This window comes from Sapajus apella, unplaced genomic scaffold (genome assembly GCF_009761245.1).
Source record: "Sapajus apella isolate SASKATOON/1434 unplaced genomic scaffold, GSC_monkey_1.0 scaffold123, whole genome shotgun sequence".
NCBI lineage: Eukaryota > Metazoa > Chordata > Mammalia > Primates > Cebidae > Sapajus > Sapajus apella.
The window spans coordinates 4,086,617-4,108,922 of NW_022437063.1; the positions used below are offsets into that span (position 1 = coordinate 4,086,617).

Here is a 22,306-nt window from a genome sequence, read left to right on the forward strand (position 1 = left end):
AACAGAGCATTAACAAAGTGATGCCAAGCAGAACCAGGCATAGATTTGTGATACCAGCTGGGTGGTGATGAGGTATGAAAGAGACACAGTCTCTCACAAAGGGTCCCGTGTGAGCTTGGCAGATTCTTTCACAAAATGTGGAGAGAAATTGCACTTTGTGAAAACTTAGCCCTGGCCATGTGCCTTGCAGTGCTCTGCCCGCTCAGCATTGTGCGTCACCATGCCTTTTCCCCTCACTGCGCCCTCAGCGTGGAAGGCCGTAACAGTGATCTCGGGGAAGGCACTCGGCCTGGGAAATTGCTGAATGATATTCTGAAGTGGAGTCCTACAAATGACAGACCCCATTTTCTTCCTTAATTGAATCCGATTCTTAACTCTGTGTCTAATGGTTATTACCTGATTTCCATATTATGAAGTTTCGGGCAGTTCTTCTGATAATACTTTCGGCGTGACATCTCACTGCTCTTTAGCCTATCACCTGTTAAAAATACTCCGTCTGCCACTGTAAGGGCGCTCGCGTACGCCCATCGTGTGCCCCACGCGAGGCCGTGTTTGGGTATGGATGGATTCCTTTTCCTAGCAGCACCTCCACGAGTGTTCCCCAGCCTCGTTTCGTTCTTTGAAATACGATTTGCGGTGGATGTGAGTTACACGTTCCTAGCAGGTTCTTCCCTTCCGCTGTGTCTCTTGGAAGGCGTATTTTATGTTTTCTCGGAGGTCCCTCTTTATTTCATCCCTTGCCTCATAGAGAAAGGATTTGTGGGTCGAAACTTTTGCAGGGACTATAAAGATTTTATTAAGGGGAGAGGAAGAAAAAATTGCTTTACAAAAAAAAAGGAAGCCTCTCCTTTCTACATTTGAAGAGAAGGACAACATTTATTTCAGAACATTTTGATAATTCAGTGAAGGAAGACATCCTCATGGACTTGCCTGTAAGAATGGAGAGGTTTTGAGGACATTGCCCAGGTGGGAATAATTCAGAAAAGAGCTTAATTGCTCTGCAAAGTCAAGTTGAAGTTTCAGTCATGGTGGCCTGAGGGTAAGGGCTCGTCAGGAGAGAGCAGAGAGCTGCAGGAGGAGGAGGCCTTGGGGATGGAGGGAAGCCCAGCGCGGGTGAGAGGGCAGACTGGAAGAGGGACCGCTTCTCTCGTCTTCTTGTGGTAAGGAGTTGTGAAAGAATGTCTGAAAAGCACTTGTGAGCGGTTTCTTCCCGTCTTGAGTAGTGCTGTAACCCTTCCCTGTCATCCCTCAGCCTTTCGTAAACGTCTACCATGGCAACATGAAGGCGCTGAGACCGAAGAGAGAGGGCTGCGTCTGTCACGGAGCCATGTGGAAGGAGGATGGGCAGCAGCCTTCCAGGGTGTGTGCTGGGCGGGGGTAAAGAGAGGGGCAAGCCCGAGGATGGGAAGCTCCCCGGGAATCCCCTGTAGCCTTCGGGACAGAAATCGTATGACCTCCTACGGAATCAGAGATGCTGATCGAAGCCACTGAATTTGGAATTAAAGAAAGAGGTGAGAGTAAGAGGAACGTGCATTTTTAGTCCTGGCAGGCTAGATGATTTCAACCACATTTCCCACTATGTAACATTTCTTGTTTTAAAGCCAACAAACAAAGCAAAAAGCCAAAAAAAAAAAGGAAAGGAAAGGAAAACAAGTGATTTAAAAACATTGAGCTGCTGTCTACAAAATGAGGCTTCCTGGGCCAGAGTGGTGCTAGGACCTAGCTAGTGGCCAGCACTAAAGCCACCGTCGCTCTGGGTGTGTTTCCTGATGCAGAAGAAGCCACCCCAAAGCTAGTTGTAGTCCGAGTGCCTCATGTGTTAAAACACACTCTGAATGAAGAGATCCCCCCCCCGACCAGCCCCCAGACAGGCTTTGTCTGAGCAACATGGCTGTTTACTCACCTGGGTGCGGGTGGGCTGAGTCTGAAAAGGAGTCATTGGAGGGCAGTGGGATAGGAGTTGGTTTTATAGGTTTGGGGTAGGCAATGGAAAGTTACAGAAGTTTCAGTTGAGGGCGGTTTTTGCAAGCCGGGTCGGGGGCGGAGGGTCTGGAGTCAGGAGGTTGACCTGTCAGTTGAGCAAGGTCAGTTACAAAGTCCATTGCGTTATCAGTTGAGGCGGGAATAAGGAACAACAGAAGAATGTCTCAAAGTTAATTAGGCACAGCAGGGGTTGGTCATTCTTCTCCTTTTGAAGTTTTCCGGTTACTTCAGACTTTCTAGTTCCAGGAACTCATCTGAAGATACACGCACAGGTCACAGGTTACCATGCAGTCCATAGTGCAGCCAGTCAGCCCAAAAGAACTTACATCATGTAGTGCATGGGTCTAACCCATTGAGTCAGGATAAGGAATCTGAGAAATGCACATATGGTTTCTGAGACCCAGAATAGTGACACGGGAGGGTGAGGTGGAAGTGATACAGCCCTCAAAATCTTGTCATCTAGGTTCCAACCTGGGAGGCCCAGGGTTGTTTGAACCTCACTTATGGTGATTCTCTACTGGAGTTCTCCAGAATGCTGGTGAGAAGCAAACAAAATCTTTTCTGGAGGAAGTTACAACTCAAATTGTAATTTTTTTAAAAAAACCCCGAAACACTTTTTAAAAATAAAATGACCTACACACAGTCAAAGGCTATCATACATTCAAGACTTCTTACGTGAGAACAAAAAAGATGACAGAAACAGGCCCACAAAACGTTGAGCTTTTGTAATTCTTGGGCACATACCATAAAACTAGTCTCCTTACTATATATATGAAGAAAGAACAGAAGCTTGAGAATGTCTGTACGATTTTGCATAAGAAATTTGAAAAATGACCAACTAGGACTTCTGGAACTGAAAAATGTAATAACCAAAATCAATAATTTAGTGGACAAGTTTAACAAATTAGACAGTGCTGAAGAGGACACCAGTGAACTAGAAGATGGATTGGAAGGAAACAGTCATAGTAAAACCTGGAGAGTTAATATAAAAATGTAGAAAGTAAGAGATACAGAGGATTTGGTTAGAAAGCCTCATGTGTATCTATTTGGAGTCACAGGAGAAGAGAGAGAATGACTGAGGTTTTCCTAAACCAACTAAAGTACACCACAGATTCAAGAGGTCAGTGAATCCTCATGAGGAGTATTAACAAAAACAAAACTATACTTAAACGCATTGCAGTAAATTTAATTAAACTAAAGCAATTAGAAGAAAAGATAATTGTCTAAGAATGGCTGTTTATCTGAGAAAATGTTTCTCAATGAAAGTAGAGGAGGATATGTTCAATGTGTTGGAAGAGTGTAACTTTCACCTTAGACTGTATATCTAGCAAACATATCCTGCAGGAGTGAATTGGAAATCCCAGGAGTTCATGTAAATCTGAATTGTTCCACAACGTCTCAGACAAACTGTATAAATCAAGAGGGAACGCAAATAAAGCGACATATAAATGACCCTTGCAGCATAACCAGGGACGGGTTGCTGTATTCCCCGTGAGTGGGTATATTATAACCCAGTCCCACCTGTGGGAGAGCCCAGGGGATCCAAGGCCAACACCTGGGAAAAAGGACTGCGTACGTGAGCAGCCTAGGTGGAATAGGACCAGAGGAAGCCACCCTAGAAAGACAAAGCCCTACCCAGGATGGGAAGGTACCGAGCAGCTCTGAGAGCTGCCCATCAGCGCCCTGGCAGCTGGCAAATGGAAAAGGATTTGGGATTTCCTGGAGAGGCAGCAGCTGAGGCCTCAGCAGAAACCCCCAGCAAGCCCGTTGGCCTGTGGGAACTGAATGCTTACATCACAGTTTTTTCTCTGGTGCTGTGGATGCCTGTTTTTTGGTGAGGGCCTAGCCAGACTAGATTTCTCATTGTTGCCAAATAGCATTTTATTTTGGTCCTGGGGTGGAACGAGCAGCTTCTTGTGCACATGTTACTGCTTTGGGCCTGTCAGCCTTCTTCCCCTCCAGGTAGGAGGAGTTGAGGGTTCTCTTTGGGGCACTCTGGTGGCTGGTGGGAGGGTGAAATGAAGGGGCTGCTTGGGTGCTGGGAGTCCAGGGAGAAGGTGCTGTTGCATAGCTCAGGGGAGAGAGGCCGGCGCAGGGGTGTTGAGGAAGCAGGGCTGCGTTTGAGAAGTTTACGGAGCTATTGTTCTTTTAAAACCTCACCTAATACTTTTAAATTTTGCATTTATTTGGCTTCTGAATCTATTATCAAAAGTGGCTCCTTTTTTTCTGTCTTGGAAGAAATAGATGGAAGCCTTGCTGTTAGGGCAGTTCCCTGCCCTGCCTGGGGTAGGCTCTTCAATCTCCCCATCCCTGGCATGGTGGTCAGACTTTTTCTGGGAAGAGCCATGCACAGAAGCAGTTATTAGAGAAATCCACATCAACACCATTTGACCCTGTAGACCACCTGCCATCAGAGTTGACGCGGGTACCCGGGACAGAGCATCCATGCATAAAATGGGCAGCTCCTGCCCGCGTGGTGCGTGGCTTGAAAGCACGTGACTGTCTTCGCCATCATGTCTCTGAGGCTGGGAGCAGTGGTGGGCCTTGGTGCTGTTGCACCGGCCCCTGCGAAGCCTGGGATGCTTCTGTCTGTGTCTGCAGAGCTCGAGGGGACCCTCGAGCAGGGTATGTTTGGAGAGTGGCTGGCTGAGCAGGCTGGCCTGGACCATACAGGAGGAGGCTGATGTTGAGATTTTTGTGTCGAATGCTGTGCTGTTTCATTTTGAAATACAGTAGGTCCTCAAAGAACGTTTTGTTCCACATTGTTTTAATTATAACATTGATAAGAAAAATAATTCCTGGCCGGGGCCACTATCTGTGTGGAGAGGGCACCTTCTCCCCCGTCTATGTGGGTTTTTTTCTGGGTACTTTGGTTTCCTCCCACGTCCCAGAGATGTGCTCATGACAGGAGTTGATGTGTCTGCGTGGGTCTGCGCCAGGGTACGTGTGAGCCGCGCTGCGATTGAGCTGCGTCCTGGCCCGGGCTGGTTCTCACCCTGAGCCCTGAGCTCCTGGGATAGGCACCGGCTGCTGCAACCTGGAAGTGGAATAAGAAGGTGGAGAAAGAAATGAATGAGTACAGATTACTGTAAAGTAAAGATTCATAAAGAATATGATAAAAATGCATGATAAACAGTGTGGTAGGAAGGCACTCAGTAACCCTCCGTGTCTGTGATTGCAAATTGCCCAGTGGGAGGAGGTGCTCCTGACAGTTTTCACTTTGCAAACGTTTATTCTTTGATTTAACCAACTACCACTGTAACCACCACTACAACTGGCAGCACTCACTGATTTGCCAAAATGTGAGTAGTTACCTTGTTGGTGTTAATCTTTCTGAAGTAGATTAGCTAGTTAATAGCTCACATGATATTTCCAGATTTAATATTGGAAATGTTTGCTTGTTATTTAGAAGTTGGGTGATGTGGCCGGGCATGGTGGCTCACGCCTGTAATCCCAGCACTTTGGGAGGCTGATGTGGGCAGATCACCTGGGGTCGGGAGTTCAAGACCAGCCTGACCAACATGGAGAAAGCCCGTCTCTACTAAAAATAAAAAATTAATGGGGCATGGTGGTGCATGCCTGCAATCCCAACTACTCAGGAGGCTGAGGCAGGAGAATGGCTTGAACCCGGGAGGCAGAGGTTGCAGTGAGCCGGGATCCCGCCACTGCACTCCAGCCTGGGCAACAAGAGCGAATCCTGTCTCAAAAAAAGAAGTTGGGTGATGTTTTTGTGACCAGAAGTATGCGTAGGAACTTAATTCTTGTTTCTATCATTGAGCCTGTCGTGAAATTGGTTTTATTATATGTTGTTGTGCTTCAGGCCAGAGCTTCCAAGAACCTATAGGTGATTCTGAGTGAGTACTTGGTGGACACTGCTGGTGAGCCCCACAGTCACCAGCGCAGAAAGGACTGCAGAGATAAGAGTACAAATCTGCAGTTTGACCCCAAATTTAATTCTTTTTTATATTCTTGTGGAGTATTTTAAGGGCTTGACATTTTTCTTCAGGAAGAATAATTTTTCTGAAAAATTCCCGAAACAAGGCTCATGGCTAAGTGGAATTAAATAATTAAAAATTAAGTATAAGTCTTAAAGTTTATTTTATGTCAGAGTAGGGCATGTGTTCAACAACTCCACAGAAAATGGAATTAGGATGTCGTCCAATCCGTGTTATCCTGTCTTGTGTCCCTCAAAATTTTCTAAGCATTTGTAGGCTCGAAGAGGATATGCTGTTGATTCCCACATTATCTGGCTAATAAGTTCTCAATATTTGTATTAATTGTCAGTCTGTTCCCTGCTTAGCAAAGGATTTTGTGTATAAAATCAACAGTTCACAACCATTATTCAGTAATTTACTGCTATGATAATAAATATGCATTTACTCTCCAACTGACAGAATTTCAACATGTAAAGCACATGATGAGATTTCCACTCCGTATTGCACCGGGAACGCCTACACATACTTGAAATTTCACGTGTTTGCAGTGAATCCTAGTGACATCCCCCGACGTGTTGTTTTTACGCCTGTTATGTCGGATGTTAACCTCTGAATCACATGATCCCTGATTGCCCCCGAGGTAGAACGGCCAGAGCAGTGGGCTCTCAGCACCTTGCCTTTCCCGAGGCTGGAGTCAGAGCCCCCTGTCTGAATTCTGGGGCCAACCCCACCTGGTAATCAGTGCCATGCATCTTTTGAGACATAGATGATGTCTTTGCCAGTGAGACATTTGCCACATTTTCTGATTAAAGAAAAAAAGCCACAGAGAACTTATTTCAGTATTTAAAAATAATATTTGAAGCCACAGCAGGTGTGTCCATGTGATCATGTCCATTGTTGGTTTTTTCAGATTTTAGATCAGATCATAAACAGCTGCATTGCAGATCAGAGAATTGTCCCATGTTGGGGGTGACACTGGCACCAAAAGGGAAGCTGGTGGATCGTTTCTGGTGATGGCGCCAGGGCACCCAGGGATGGGGGAGTAGGCCGAGCTGTTCCCGGGGGCCCCGGTTCTGGTGGGCTCCACCCTCACATTGTTCTGAAGGTACTTAAGGCTGGGAGGCCCTCATGGGTCAGGAGGAGCTGCTGGCAAAACCCGGTCGTTGCTAAGCCGATCTGAACTTAGGTTGCAAGGAACGGCTGCCCAGAGGCCTTCCCAACAGCAGCTTCGAAGCCATCGCCAGGGCCGCTTAGGGAGTGAAGGATGGACCGACAGCCATGTGCCTCCTGAGTGTCCTCCTCCCACTGTGCCCCACTTCTCTTTAGTAAAAAATGGGAACAACTGCGTCTCTCTCTCTTCAGTCCCGGCAGAACCTCCAAGAGCTCAGGTGCCAGGCTGAGCAAATACAAATACAGAACACCTAGTTAAACCTCAGTTTCATCTAAACACATGCCTATATACATACACACCCCTCTTACATAACACACCCCTACACACTCTCACCTGCCATGTACACATACACCTACATACACACCCCTGTATATACACACACCCGTACACACATCTATACACACCTGTCATGTATGCCTACACACACATGCCTTTATACACACACCACTATATATATACACACACCCTTATCCACACCCACCATAAACACACCTGCCATATACACATGCATGCCTGTATACACACACACCCTTGTAAACACAGTCCTACACACATGCCTATACACAAACACATGCCTGTATATACACACACCACTATACACACACCTATACACACCTGCCATATATACACACCCCTCATATATACACACATGCCTATATATACAAACACTGCTGTACACACACACCCTACACACATGCCTGTGTACACAAACACTGCTGTACACACACACCCTACATACCTGCCTATACACATGTACACACGTACCTATACACACACAGACCCCTCATATATACACACACGCCTGTACACATATACCACTATGCACACACCAATATACATATCTACACATACCCCTATAACACACACCCTTATACACACATGCCTATACACTCACCATTTACACATGGATATGTAGACATATCTACACGCGTGCCTTTAACATCCCCCATATTCATACATACCGTCTTACACACTTAAGTGTATGTAATACACACACACCTATATACAGACACCTCTATATACTCACCCTATAAACATGCCTGTACAGACACACCCATATACACACACATGTACGCCCCTACATGCACCTGCACACACCCTCATCTACATATACACTCCTGTATACACACGCCCCTACACATGTTCAATATATACATACACACACATAAACACACACCCTTGTATACACATCTCCGTATGTACATACATTCCTATACATACATACACACGGCTATACGCAGATGCCTACACAGACACCCACACACACATCTGTACATACACGCACACCCATATGCACATACACCCTTATATATACACCTCTGTACACATGCCTATACACACACACCTATACACAGTTCCATATATACATCCGTACACACATGCCTATACGTGCACACACACCCCTATACACTTGCCTTTACACACACACATCCAGACACACCCACTTTAGATATGGTTTATCTCATTGGCATGGTCACTGTATTTGAGGCCATTTATGTTCCCATTTTCCTGGGGAATGTGTTGACGCTGGTCACACATTTTGTTGCTTGATGCGTCAGAGGAGGGCCAGTCTGTCTCCAGAAGAGATTCTTGTTGGTGGCCAAGGGCTTTGATTGAGCCATAAATAAACTTTTCTCATTTGATTTTTCCTGGTGCAGGCATTGCAGTGAGGCTGCTCGCTAAGTGACTGCTTTGAAGTGAAGCTATTCTTCATTAGTTTTGGTCAATTTCTGGCCCATTTCTGCCTTATTAGTATTCTCTGAAAGGCTGGCTTAGGACTTCTTGACCACTCTGGCCAGGAGCAAGAAGGGGAGATTTTGGTTTAGGGACTAGTTTGTGGGTTAGAGGAGGAAAGGTCTTATTAAAAGTATTTCTCGCTTATTCTAATGTGCTCGTCAGCTCTGTGGGGTAACAGCTAAGACTTTACCCAAGGCTGGCGGACTTGGGTTGACTTTCTGGCCCTGTCACATACTGGAGGACTGGCTTTGTGAGAAATGTTCCCACTCAAGCCCTTGTTTCCCCAAGCCTGAAGGATCATGGGAGTAAAGTACTTACACGAGTGCCTGGCACACTTAAGTCTCATGTGGTGTTAGTACCCATCATCATCATCATATTTACCATCATGATGATTGTCACCACCATCATCATAAACACCACCATCACCACTATAATGTCATCATCACCATCATGTCATCATCACTGTCACCATCACCATCAACACCATCATCACCGTCGCCACCATCACCACCCTCATCACCATCCTGATCACCATCACCACCCTCATCACCATCACCACCCTCATCACCATCACCATCCTCATCACCATCACCACCATCATCACCATCACCACCATCATCACCGTCACCATCCTCATCACCATCATCATCACCATCACCACCATCATCACTGTCACCACCATCATCACCATCATCATTTCATCACCATCACCACCACCATCATCACCATCACCATCCTCATCACCATCACCACCGTCATCACCATCCTCATCACCATCACCACCGTCATCACCATCACCATTTCATCACTGTCACCATCACCATCATTTCATCACCGTCACCATTGTCACCATCATCACCATCACCATCCTCATCACCATCACCACCATCATCATTTTATCACCACCATCATCACCATCACCATCCTCATCACCATCACCACCGCCATCACCATCACCATCATCACTGTCATCATCAGCATCACTACCACCATCACCATCATCGTTTCATCACCGTCACCATCACCATTATCACCATCATCACCACCATGTCATCATCACCATCTTTCCTATGTTCATGTCATCATCACCGTAACTATCACCATCATCACCATCAACAAACTGTACAGCAGATGGGCCCATGGTGGGGCTGAGTGTTGGAAGTTTAGCTTGAAGGGCTCTGCTTCACCCACGTTGGACCTTGTTGAGCTGCCAAGGTCCCTGTTCATGCCCGCTCCTGAGGCAGCCTCTTCTGTCAAGCCCCCAGGGAAGTCGGTTGGAGTGGAAGACACTGGTTGAGCTCAGGGGCACCAAGGTGGTGGTGGCCATTATCATTAGTCATATCTTACACTTTCACATGGAAAGAAGAAAATGCCAGAACACAGCATGGGAGAATGGTTCCACCTGTGTGTGGGAAACGGCTGTTTATACTTGAACGTTCTCCCTTTCCTGTGTCTTTAATTCAGGGTAAATGCGATCTTAATGAAATTTCTCTGAAAGTTGTCTTGACTACCTTGTAAGGTTAAAATTGACTTATTCTTTTAAGATAGAATTCAGTTACAGCTAGGAAACTAGATTCAGCTTTATCACCACCCAGGTAGAAATATTTTATTACCCCTACAAAGTAAGCCATCGGGAGCAGAGGATAAATCATCAGTGCAGCCCAGGCCCGGGGACAGGCAGCATGTGCCACCCCCCACCCCCGTCCTCATTAGGCCCCAGAAGAGCTGATCTGAGTGTTGGAAATGATGGCAGTATTTCATTTGAGACGTAGGGATGTGACAACTGGCGAGGCACACACGTGATTGCAGTTCTGTGAGATCTAAGGCGTATGCCGACCTTCTGGGAGGCATGCTGTGTGTGCCGGTGAGGGCTGCATTCCTGCACTCCTGGTCTCCTCGCTCAGGCAGAGACTTTGTCACCATGGGCCTTCTGCCTAGCAGGCCTTCGCAGTTGAATGTGGCCATTTATTCAGTGACCCAGGTGACTCTGCTTATCATTGTTGGAATGGTTGAGATGAACCTGTCTGCAGCCTAGGTTCCGGGCTACCCCGGGCGGGAATTTGCTCTCTTGGTGGATGGATAGCCTGAGATCCTTAAGCTGATTTAATGCGCTTTCCATTGAAAACCTAAATGGGTATTTTGTTGCATTTTTGGGAAGAGGGATGCATTCTACAGAAAAAAAAAAATTAAAGCAAGAGAAGTTTAGTGTAATTCCAAAAATGTCATATGAGGAATTTACACCTGGGCTCTAGTTCAGCCTTGGCCCCTGACTGTGGACTGGGCTGCTGGTGACGGTAATGGCAGCGAGCGTCGATGAAGTGCCTGCAGTAGACTGGGCACGGTTCTCAGCTCTCATCGGCATCCTTGTGCTGACTTTTCCCAACAGCCTCATCAGGTGCGTAAGTGGGCCCCACCCCCATGTTCAGCGTCCTGCCCGTCTCTGGTCTCAGCTTCCCCGCAGGCTGGATCATCTCTAGGTTGCCTCAGCACTGCTCATCGTGGGTTGGTGCACAGGATAGAGCTCGCTCAGGTTCCTCCCACACACTTGGGCGGCCCCGGGGTGTCCTGTGAGCCCTGGGGACTTGCCTGTCTCTGCCCCAGGGTTTCCTTGGGAGCCATGGCCCGCAGCTGTGCCTGTGGTTATGACCTCCACCAGACGTTCTCCTCCTCTGCTCCCCACACTTCCTTCTGGGACTGCTGACCAGCATCTTGTACCTTGGGGTGCCCCACCCGCCTCCTCACCCTGAGAAAGTGGGAGGAGATCCGAAGGTCGAATGTGCCCTTTCGAAATCAGGAGTGGTCGTTCCTTCTTGTTTGGCTTTGAACACATGCCTGCGGTTTCATCCCACATTCCCCCGTAACCAAGACCCAGTCTGTAGGGCGGCCTCAGCAGATGTTGGAAACTAAGGGATAAAGTGTTTAATGGAGCAGCCTACACGTTAGGGCTCCAGCAGCCCCGTGGCTTCCTGCTGCTTCAGTAGAGTGAAGCAACAGGAAGTGACACTTCCCTGCTTAAAACACTTCCCTGCTTAAAAGCAACATTGGTGACACTTCCCTGCTTAAAAAGAGGATGCTTGGAGTGGGGATTTAAAGCTGCTTCTGTGGTATTGTTCTCATCTCCAAGTGTTTATTTTTATTTTTATTATTTTTTAATTTTTTAAGACAGGGTTTCACCATGTTGGTCAGGCAGGTCTTGAACTCCCGACCTCAGGTGATCTGCCGGCTTTGGCCTCCAAAGTGCTTGGATTACAGGCTTGAGCCACCACGCCCGGCCTCTGGGTGTTATGATGTCCTTTGGGTTTTCTCCATAGCTTCTGTTTTCCCTGAGGATCTCAAATCCCCATCCTATTGCCCTTTAATTCATAGACTGGAGAATCGGGATGTGCGGAAAAGCTCCGTAATTTTACCAGTGCAGCGTAGGCTACTGCCACATCACCTCTAAAAGCGACAGAATACAGTGTCACATATCTAGCACGAATGACAAGGATGCTTGCTGACTCTCTTGCGTACGTCTGAGAATTGTCTCGCCTCAAAGTAAATCCTCCCCCACCTGCCCCGCCCCCAGCTGATTGTGCACACCTTTTCCTGCACACTCACCTGTGGGCCCCTCGGGTCCGCTGGCCTCTCCCCGAAATGGACTGTCGTGCTGGGAGGAGAGGCCGTATTTCCTCTTTGGAAGAGCCTTCATCTGGAGTCACAATCTCCACATTTATCTTCCACCACCCCAAAGTTGTTAAGAGTTGAAGGAGGTGACCCCTGCCAGCGTGCTTTGAGATGTTTGGTTCTGCTCTGAAAAGCTGGCAAAGGCCTGAAGGGAAGATTCCATGAGTCAGAGGGTCCTGGGGCTCACATCCCCCCACCCCCAAGCCATTAAAACCCAGCCCAGCCCAGCACTGGTGCATTCTTCTGTCCCTGTCCTGAACCTGCCAGCCTTTCCTTGGGGTCCCCGGGCCCCAGGGGGTTACTCTCAGACCCCTCACTGTCATCCTGGGCCCTGGGAATCAGGCCTCTGTGCCCAGAGTGGTGCCTTGGAAAAGGGATATGGCCTTGCCACTGGGGTCCTCCGTGGCCTCACCTGTTTCTCTGCTCTGCTTCTTTCCAAGCCTTGCTGCCTCCCCGGCTCTTCCTGCATTCCTTGAAGTTTCAGCTCACTTTACGGTGTTCCTCCTGAGCAAGTAGAGAGGGATTCATTTTCTTAAAACCGAGGGACAGCTTTCATCCCGCTTTTGGACTGATAGGGTTTTTGGGTCCAGTGGCCTTCAGGCAGGGCCACTCGTCAGTCCCGTGCAGGACAGAAGGAGTAGCTTATTCTTTTAAGAACTCATGTTGATGTGTAGCTGGCTCCTGACTGCTCAGGTTATTCTGCTCTGCATTAGAAGACAGAACATTAACCGTTGTTCCGAGAGTTCTTCCTTCCGGGCCTGTACTTAGCACAGAATCATAAAAAGCTTGCTGTTCAGAGTGGAGGGCTGTCCGAGACACTCTGGCCACCCCACCCAGTCTGCTTTATGGCTTTTGGAAAGCCATCATGCTCCTGTGACAGCTGAGTTGGGGTGGACGGGGAGAGGGCTCCCTGCATCTGGCCCTGCAGCCTCCCACCGTGCGGGGGAGTGGAGCGGGACCCAGAGCTTGCTGCGGAGCTGCTGGGCACGGCCACTTCCGCTGCGTCGGTGATGAGCAGTTTTCTGTTTAGCTGCTCAAGTATGGAGTGTGTTTACCGCTGGGAAGCGGTGACGACCATTCTGTGTGTAATGAAATGCTAACACGCGAGGCCTCCCCGGCTCATGATGCAAGCACTGTTCTCCTTAACGACGGCATCTTTGAACTCTCCACACCAAGACGGATGTTTGGGGTTTATTGCCAAACTGAGACTAGTTAATTAAATTGTAAGTAGAGACATCCAAATAAAGCGATTCTCCTTGACCTTAGCAAGAAAGAGTTGTTGTGGTTTCAAATGTAGGCCGTCAAACCTGGTTTTGAAGTGACTGATCATGGTTACAAGTTGCTAGAGATAGAGAGCCTGTGTCTTTTCTCTTTCTCATTTTGAGGAACCCGTGTCCCTCTTAAGATCAGGATAGGAGGCCGCATTGCAGGTGGAAACACGCAGCCTGTCTGTGCCAGGGCTTGCTGGGGATGAGGACAGTTCATCGTGATGGGCTCATTTTCCTTTCCCCACCATAAGCCGTTGGTCCTGAAACAAAAGGCATTGGTCCCATGCGTTGAAGGGCACATATTTCTCTACCCCCTGGGTCCTCCAGACCCTGGGCTGTGGGTTTCTGCTGTGTCAGCCCTTCAGGGTGAGGGACCTTCTCACACTTCTCAGCCCCGCAGTCACGCAGGCCTCCTTCTGCAGTCACAGAGGCCTGCGTCGCCGCACAGGGCCAGTCCTCCCACTCTGCTGTGCCTGGGTCCTCCCATCCTGAGACCCTTGGTTTGACCCTCTGCCGAGCGGAAGCCCCGGTGATCTGGGCTGGGCGCTGGACCCAGGTGGTGGGCATGTCGGGATGCTGCGGGGTCTGGCTGCTGCTTACGGACCACACTTCTGTGCCCCCCCGTGTCCTTCTTTGGAGATGCACAGTGCTGCCAGTCTCTGATCAGGGCTCACTGGGTACAACCGGGCTGCCCTGGCTTTCTGCAGCGCTGGCCTGGGTTCTTGCTTTCTCAGGCCCCTGTGAGGACCACTTGTCCATCCTAGGTCCTCCTGTCTGGCTTTTTCCTGTCCTTGTGTGTGTGAGTGTTGACTCTTCTGTGGTTTTTGTGAGGTGCTGGGATGGGGATAGGTGAATGCAAGTACCCCGGGTCCTCTGATGACTTCCACAGCCCCAGGCCTCAGGCCGTGCTGCCACACACCAGACCCAGGGCCCAGCAGTGCCCGCTGGATGTACCCGTGGTGAGGTAGCTCCTGCACGCAGCCATGTGAGGGCCCTGGGGTGGGGGCAGCTCCTTCCAGCGCTCAGCACTCACTGCTCGTTGAGCCTGCTGTCACTGCTGTCCCTGCATCCTGCCAGGCAGCCATGTCCTTCACCTCACTTACTCCTCATGGCAGCTTGTTAGGTCTGAGCTAACAGTATCTCCTCTTACCAGCGGGGACGCTGAGGCCGGGAGGGGACTCTTGCCTGAGTGGCTCAGGAGAAGCCTGGAGTCCAGATTGGAGCTCGGCCCTGTCGTCTCTGGACCTGTTGCCTGCTGCCCCTCAGCCAGGGCTCCAGTGTGGCCTGTGTGTGGGGTGGGCGTGGCGGGAGGACCACTCCAGTCTCTAGCTGCTGCCACGTGGGGCCTCCCTCAGCCGTGTTCTGCTAGGGAGCCTCTCAATGTCCTTGCAAGACACCCAGCTACAAACAGAGCCGCCATCTCCCTCCTGAGCTGCCTTGGTGACGGAGGGCCCCGAGGGACTTATGTCCATCAGCCCTGTCTTCCCTGTCACCTGTTCACACACCTGCACGGAGCAGAAGGAATTTGGACCCCTAGGTTCACCTCTTCTAACTCATGTACATGGCCCAGGCATTCCTGGTGCCACACCTGTGGGACAAACTGGGCACAGCAGGATGTTTTGGGGACACAGAACCACCGTCCCAGAGTCACACATCACACGCACCCAGCAAATGATAGCATGCAATCGGACGCGGTGCTGAAGGTGGCCTGTGTAGGCCCTGGGCTGGGCTTGGTGACTTTGAGAGCCGGGATGCGGTTCCTGGCACAGGTGCCTGGGGGCGCCGGGAGGAGTGTGAGACTCCCGAGGCTCCCCCTGCCTAAGCTGTCTGGGGAGAGTGGGTCGCTTTATTTAATTCGCTGGCACAGAGCATTTTAGGAGCAATGAATGCCTTTAGCTCCCTTTTAAGTGACTGAATTATAGAGGTGTGAAGAGGCCACGCCCCCCCTTTTACACTCAGTGCCTCCCTTCCGATTTCAAGGAAACCTGCAATTCAGCTAGAATCTGTAATTTTCTACTTGATCTTACTCTAGCTGTTCTCCCATCACACCTCTGTGAGCACAGAGAGCTCCAGAAGGAATTGTGTCTTGTCTTGTGACCACACATGGAATCGCCCTGGTTGAGCATGTTCTCCCGTGCGGTGTTCATGCGGGCCGCTCCCTGACAGCAGCAGCTGGGAAGCCCCGGTCCAGCATCCATGAAGCGGAGGCCTTGCCAGATGGAAAGATGCAGTGATGGGAGATCTGACAGCTCTGGCCACCAGCCGCCCCGCGGTGGTCTCAGCCAGGAGGAGAAGGGAGCCGTGCCCCTCGAGGCAGCCTGGAGTCTGGAGCATTTCGGGGTCTTGGCCTTCTACGGCCCTGTGTAGCTGGGAGCCAGGCCAGCCAAGGAGCCTGGGCTGCTCTTCCCGTCCATCTGCCTCCTCCTCTTTTGCCCCCCGGGAATGCAGCCCCTGCTTATCTGCCACTCAGGCCCCTGCAGCCCCCTGCCTGGTCTCCTTGGCATCCGCTGGCCCTCCACACTGCACATGCCCCCTTAGTGGCAGAGCCACTAAGGGTTGGAGTAGGGGTTCCTGAAGAGTCACTGGCACGCACTTCCCTGGTTCTGTCCCGGCATGCCTCCTGCCAGCCCAGCCCTCCAGTCATGCCAGGCTCCCTGGTGGTTAAGAGTGTAGAAGCTTTTACACTGGGCACGGGCACCCTCAACTCCCGAGTACACTCGCTTTGTCTCAGCCCTGGGAACCTTGGTGGGCCTTCAGGGAGGCCCCCTTAGCACTTGGGGACCTGTCAGGCAGCCCAGCAGAGTAGCCCAGACCCTGGCATGGGTGCCGGCATCTTGGTGGGCACGTGCTTGGTCTTCATCCCCCACCTCCCCTGCTTCATGTGGGGGCGACTACAGCTGGCTGCCCCTCCCCCGAGGAACCCTCATGTGCCCTGGGAAGGCTGCCTTCATGATACTCACTGTTAAGTGTTTTAAATATGGTCCTTGCCCCAGTCGGCTTGCACAGGTGTCCCTGGAAAACCAGCCTCCCCGTTGGCTCATCCTGCAGGCTGGGCTGGGAAGGACAGTACGAGATTGTAAGGCACCCAGCTCTTTGACTGATAGTGTCGATGGGAGGTTCCAGAATTCTGCTGTTCCCCAGGCTCTTCCACTTAGGAGCCAGGAGCCCCAGCTGCGGATGTCCTCGTGTGTCTGCCTGTCCCGGCGTGGCCTACCTGCGTGGTGTGCAGAGGGGGCTGCCGGCCTCTCCCCTGCAGAGCTGCCACATGGCTGCTGTGCTTCTCAGAGTCCTGGGCCAGGTTCTTGTCCCCGGGGGCCCGGCGAGCCTCCCATTGCTCTCAGGCTTGACGCACCTGTCCCAGCATCCGCTGATGGTTTTGTCTGACGCTCTCAGGCCCTCGATGATTGCGGATGGCGGCTTTCTAACTCCACGGTTTTCCCTGTTTATTAGTTGGCTTTCTGACTGTGAGGAGAAGCTTTTCTTCTGTTTATTGGGACTTGGGGATTCTCACTTTATTACCAGTTACAAGTCTTCACTGTCATTAATGGTGTTGATGCTATCCATTCCCCAAGCTTGGCGTGGGAGACCTTTGAATGAGTTTTCTATGGAAAGAAGGTAGTAATAGAGTTGCTCTAGAAAGGAAAATTGCATTTCGTATGAAAGTCACATGAGTGCATGGGAAGGCCAAGGAGAGGGGCTGTGCCAGGAGATGGGAGAGGACAGGAGGGCCGCCTGTGACCAGGACTGAGCCCAAGGCTGCTGGCTCTGGGCACAGGTGAGGGACGCCCTCTTCTCTGAGATGGGGTTGGGGATGTGGGAGATGTCCTCCCTGAGTGTTGGGGGAACCCAGTGGCAAAGCAGTGGGTGGGCGCCATGATGGGGTTGGCTGTGGAGTGCTGGTGGGGTGGGCTCTGGGCACACCCAGCCACTTCTGAGACATACTTGTGCTCTGCCCTCCCTCTGATTTTGTGTGCCATGGGAATGCCAGATGGGGAGGGAGTAAGGTGGGGACATTCGGGCTTTTCGTGACCCATCAGAAAACAGAGTAAACTGTGATTTGCTCCTAGTCAAAGGAGTGGCGGGAAGTTGAGAATTTTTCAGGTATGCGTGGTTAGATTTCAGTGTTAGAAATTTGAAAAACAAAAAACAAAAAACAACAACAAAACCTCATTTCTGTCAGAATGGGGTAAGGGGCCTTCTTGGGTCTTTGAATGTGATGTTGATAAATAAGACGTTGCTTGAAATTTACCCTTGGATAAAGGAATCTCATTTTAAACACCTGCCATTCCTGATTTAAAAGGTTTGGAACTGAGTGCCGGGTAACTGTGTCCTGGTCCCTCAGTAGCCGCAAGCGCTCCCTCAGCACGTTCTGCTCGTGCGTGCTGCCTCCGGACACCTCAGCGGTAGTGGGGCTGCTTGTGGATCCGGAGGCGGACCCGGAGTTTGTGATGGGAAGCTGTATTCCTGGGAAGCCCTGGAGTGGGGAGGGGCCCCAGACGTTGCTCAAGCACCTCATTCTGGGCACTGAGGGCTGTGCCAGCGGTGGGGGCTGGCGGCCGGGCTTCCCAGAGCGACCTGACTCTTGCAGCTCCTGCTTCTCCTGCGTCAGTGTGGCTGCTGCCACTTCTGTTCTTACTGTCCTTGCAAAGGCTGCCTGTGGAGGGGTGAGTTTTCCCTGCGTTCCATCTGCAGTGGAGTTTCCGCGTGTTCCGCTGGATGCATGTGGATCCATACCATTGGTCTGCGCTGGGCGCACGTGCAGGCTCGTCACGTCTCATTTCTAGTTTTTGTCCTTGATTCGTTGTTTCAGGGACATCAGTCAATGCGTAGAGTCCAGGTGCCCCCATGTTAATGGAGTCTGAGGAAACAGACGTTGGCTCGACTGCTTTTCATTGACGCCTCCTCTTCTCTGCTGGCCGTACGGCTCTGCTGTCCCACCTCTTGGAACCACTGTCCGTCTGTCCGTCCCACTGTTCCGTACTTGGGGCGACTACACACATTCATGTGAGTCAGTCACTGTCGGTGGCCGTTTGGTGAATGGCCGACCACTTGGCCCACATCGCTGAGGGCCGGGAGGTGTTAAGGACATCAGACTCGGGCGCTAAAGATGCGTGAGCCGGGAAACCAGTTTGTCAGCACTCCCCACCGCCGTGCCTCGCACTCCCAGGTCATCATCGCCATGAGGTGTGGGTCCTGGTGGTGGGCTGGGCGGTGGTCGCTGAAAATGAAGGCGCATGGGATCCTGGGTGGGATCAGCAGCAGCACGGGATCCTCAGGGCCCTCACCTGTCACTCGTGTATCTGGAGGAATTTAGGTGGCACACTTAAGCAGTTCTCCTTTCTTCCTCCTCATTCTCCTCCTGCCTTTCCCAGCCTCTCCTGTCAATGCAGCACTCACTGTGGGGCCCCAACAGCCCCTGTGCTCCTTGGAGTCAGTTACTCAGCAAGTCTCGTCCAGCCCCTGTTGTGCTGGAGGCCCTGGCGCAGGAGGCAGCGAGCAAGGCCAGCCACAGCCTTCTTCACCCCAGCGCCTCCCGGCAGTCCCGGCGCCCACAGCCAGTGCAGGGAGGGAGCATGGAGTCTGCGTTAGATCACCTGTGGAGTGGCCTACCAGTGCGCCGAGCAGAGCAGACAGCATCCCTCCATAGGCCAGTGTCCCAGCACCTGCCCGTGCCTCCCACCCCTCCCAGACTGGTGGCTTCTGGATGGGGACATGCGTGCCCTCACACTTTGGCAAGCATCTGTGAAATGTCCACTGTCTGCTGGGACTTGAGGGGATGGTGATGAGCTAGACAAGGTCCTTCTTAGGGAGCTCTTCTCTGATTAGATGGCAGATTGGGAGGACAGATGGGAGCAGTCACTGTCTGTCGTTTCTGTGACAGGGAGTGCGAAGGACTGAGTTGAAGAAGTGTCCAGAGGAAGCTGTGCAGTGGTTGGGACAGCTGTGCCAAGTCTCATATACATTTTTGGGGGCAGAGGGAGCAGTGTGGGTGTGCAGGGAGGGAGGATGGGGGCAGCAGAATCAGCAGTGGGGGCTGTTGGCAGTCAGGGCAGGGATATGGGGCATGTTGGGGAGAGATGTTGTGGGCAGCAGGAGCTGTGCAGGGAAGGATGTGCTTTAGAAAGTGCTTTTCCCTGAAGACATGCTAGAATGATCCATCCCACCTGTCCATCCCTCACTTGTTCCTCTCCTGATTCTCTGCCATGCCTGGGTTTCCAAGCCAGAGTTTGGGGGAATCCTTAGCCACCGCCTCCTTGCCTTGCTGCAAAGGGGAGCGCAGTGGGGTTGGTGGCTTTCCTCTGCCAAATGCAGCGAATGAAGATAGTAGACAGGCCCTAGGAGTGGGGTCGGCGGCTTTCCTTCTGCCCAGCCAAATGCAGCAAATGAACGCAGTGGACAGGCCCTAGGAGACAGCCATGGCCATCCCCTTGGTGTCATCCCCTCTCCTGGAGTTCAGATACAACGTGAACTTACTTTTAATCCATGGAAGGTGGGATTGTGGGATGTCAATCTTGTAATTATATTATGTAAGATTCTATCTGAGCAGTGGGGAGCTAGAGATTTCCCTTTGCTCCTGAAGTAAGGGGCTGGCCAGAGAGGCCCCCATGGCAGGGGTCTGCAGCAACCTCCAGCCCACAGCTGGCCCTGAGTCGGGTGCTCAGTCCTCTAGCCGCCAAGAAGTGAATTCTGCCTGCAACCTGAGTGAACCGGGACATGTGTTCTTCCCAATCAGGCCTCCCGATGAGGATTCAGCCCTGACTGCAGCTTTGCGAAGTCCTGAACGGGGAACCTTGCACAACCCCACCTGTGGCCTGAACCCACATAAATAGATGTTGTTTTAAGCTACTAAGTTTGTGGTGATTGGCTACAGAGCAACAGAAGACTAATAAAATGAACAAAGGACAAATAATCCCACAGAGCCCCCATCTCCCTCCCGCTCCAGCGCTGTGGCTCGGGGCCTGCTCCTCTCCCCTCAGTGCGGCCGTGACACTCCTGGGTTGGGAACTGCTGCCTGCCTGCCACCCTGCCCACTGTCAGCAGGTGCTGCTGGCTGTGGTAAGTGTAGACAGGGCTGAGGGGCTTACAGTGAGGGTCCCAGAAGGATCCCACCACCCTTGCCCCTCCTCGGGCTGGGCATTTTGCCACAAATAGAGAAAAGAATACAGTCATGATTAAAACAAACAAAATCACAGCCACACAGTTCATTTAAACCTGACCAGGGAAATGAGCACCTCATGTTGGAAATTCTTCCTGTTCCCGATCAACATTGATGAGAACAATCTCCAAACAAAGACCCTTGCAGGTTTGCCGACAGCCTGTGCACCCAGTGCTCTAGGTCACGTTTTCAGGGAGCGACTCCCTTTGCTGCTTGAATAAAGTAAAAGCTGCAAAAAATATATGAAACAATGCTTTTTAGGGTACGGGACATAAGGCAGCCGAGCCATCCCTGGGAGGGAGGAACAGTACAGGGTCAGCTCCGCCGTTGCCCAAACCCATTGCCTGGAGAGAGTCTGCGGACCGTGGTGTGGGGAGGTGCCTATGGGTCTCCCCGAGTTTAGACAGAGTGGGGAGTCTGGGGAAGCCCTGGCAACTGGGGTTCGTAGGGCTGAGGCTGGGAGCGGAGAAAGCAACTCAGCACCAAAGCTCTGCAGGTTCCTTGCCAGTATTAAGCTGAGGACTGATCAGTACACGGATGTGAGTCTGGGGAAGAACCTGCTGAAGTGATGAGAGAGAACAAGCCCCTGAGCCCTTACAGGGTGGAAATTGTGTCTGTTCCCAAACCAGAACGGAAACCTTTACAAGTCCCCGGCATGAGGCAGAGAACTTAGAAGGGTTTTGGCTCAGCAGTGGAAGTATAGAAACCCAAACTAAATGCTACCTGCCCCTAAAGCTTAAAAACGGGATCCCACACAATTAGTCTGATCCCAAGTGACTTAATTGCATCCCAGCAAAAATTCAAAGATATTTATAGGAGTACCAAAATATCAGGTGCCCAGCAAGGTAAAAGTCACAACATCTAGCTTCCAAAGGCGTTGTCAGGCACGCACAGAAGCAGAAAACATTGCAGATAATGAGACAAAAATCAATCAGAACTGACCCAGAAATGGCACAGACGTTACATTCGTTAGTTAGGCAGAGACATTCAAGGAGCTATTCTAACTGTCTTTCATATGTTAAAATATGTAGAAATGGATAAAGATGTGGAAGATACGAAAGTGATCCAAACTGAACTTACAGAGAGGAAAATACCGTGTCTTAACTGGAAAACAACCTGTGTGGGATTATCCACAGATTAGACTTGGTATGAGAAAAATTCGTGAACCTGCCAACATCGCAATAGAAACTATTCAAAATGAAAGAGGAAAAAATGAACAGTCAGTGAACGGCGGGACAATTTCAGTAGCTTCATATACGTGTAATCTGTGGGGAACAGTCAGTGAGCGGCGGGACAATTTCAGTAGCTTTATATACATGTAATCTGTGGGGAACAGTCAGTGAGCGGCGGGACAATTTCAGTAGCTTTATATACGTGTAATCTGTGGGGAACA

At 50.7% G+C, this 22,306-nt stretch overlaps 1 protein-coding gene across 7 annotated transcripts in view; it reads left to right on the forward strand.

Annotated features, from left to right (window-relative positions):
- TBC1D22A (TBC1 domain family member 22A) overlaps positions 1-22,306 on the forward strand; it is a 384,809-nt gene that overhangs the window by 207,975 nt on the left and 154,528 nt on the right. The window lies entirely within an intron of this gene.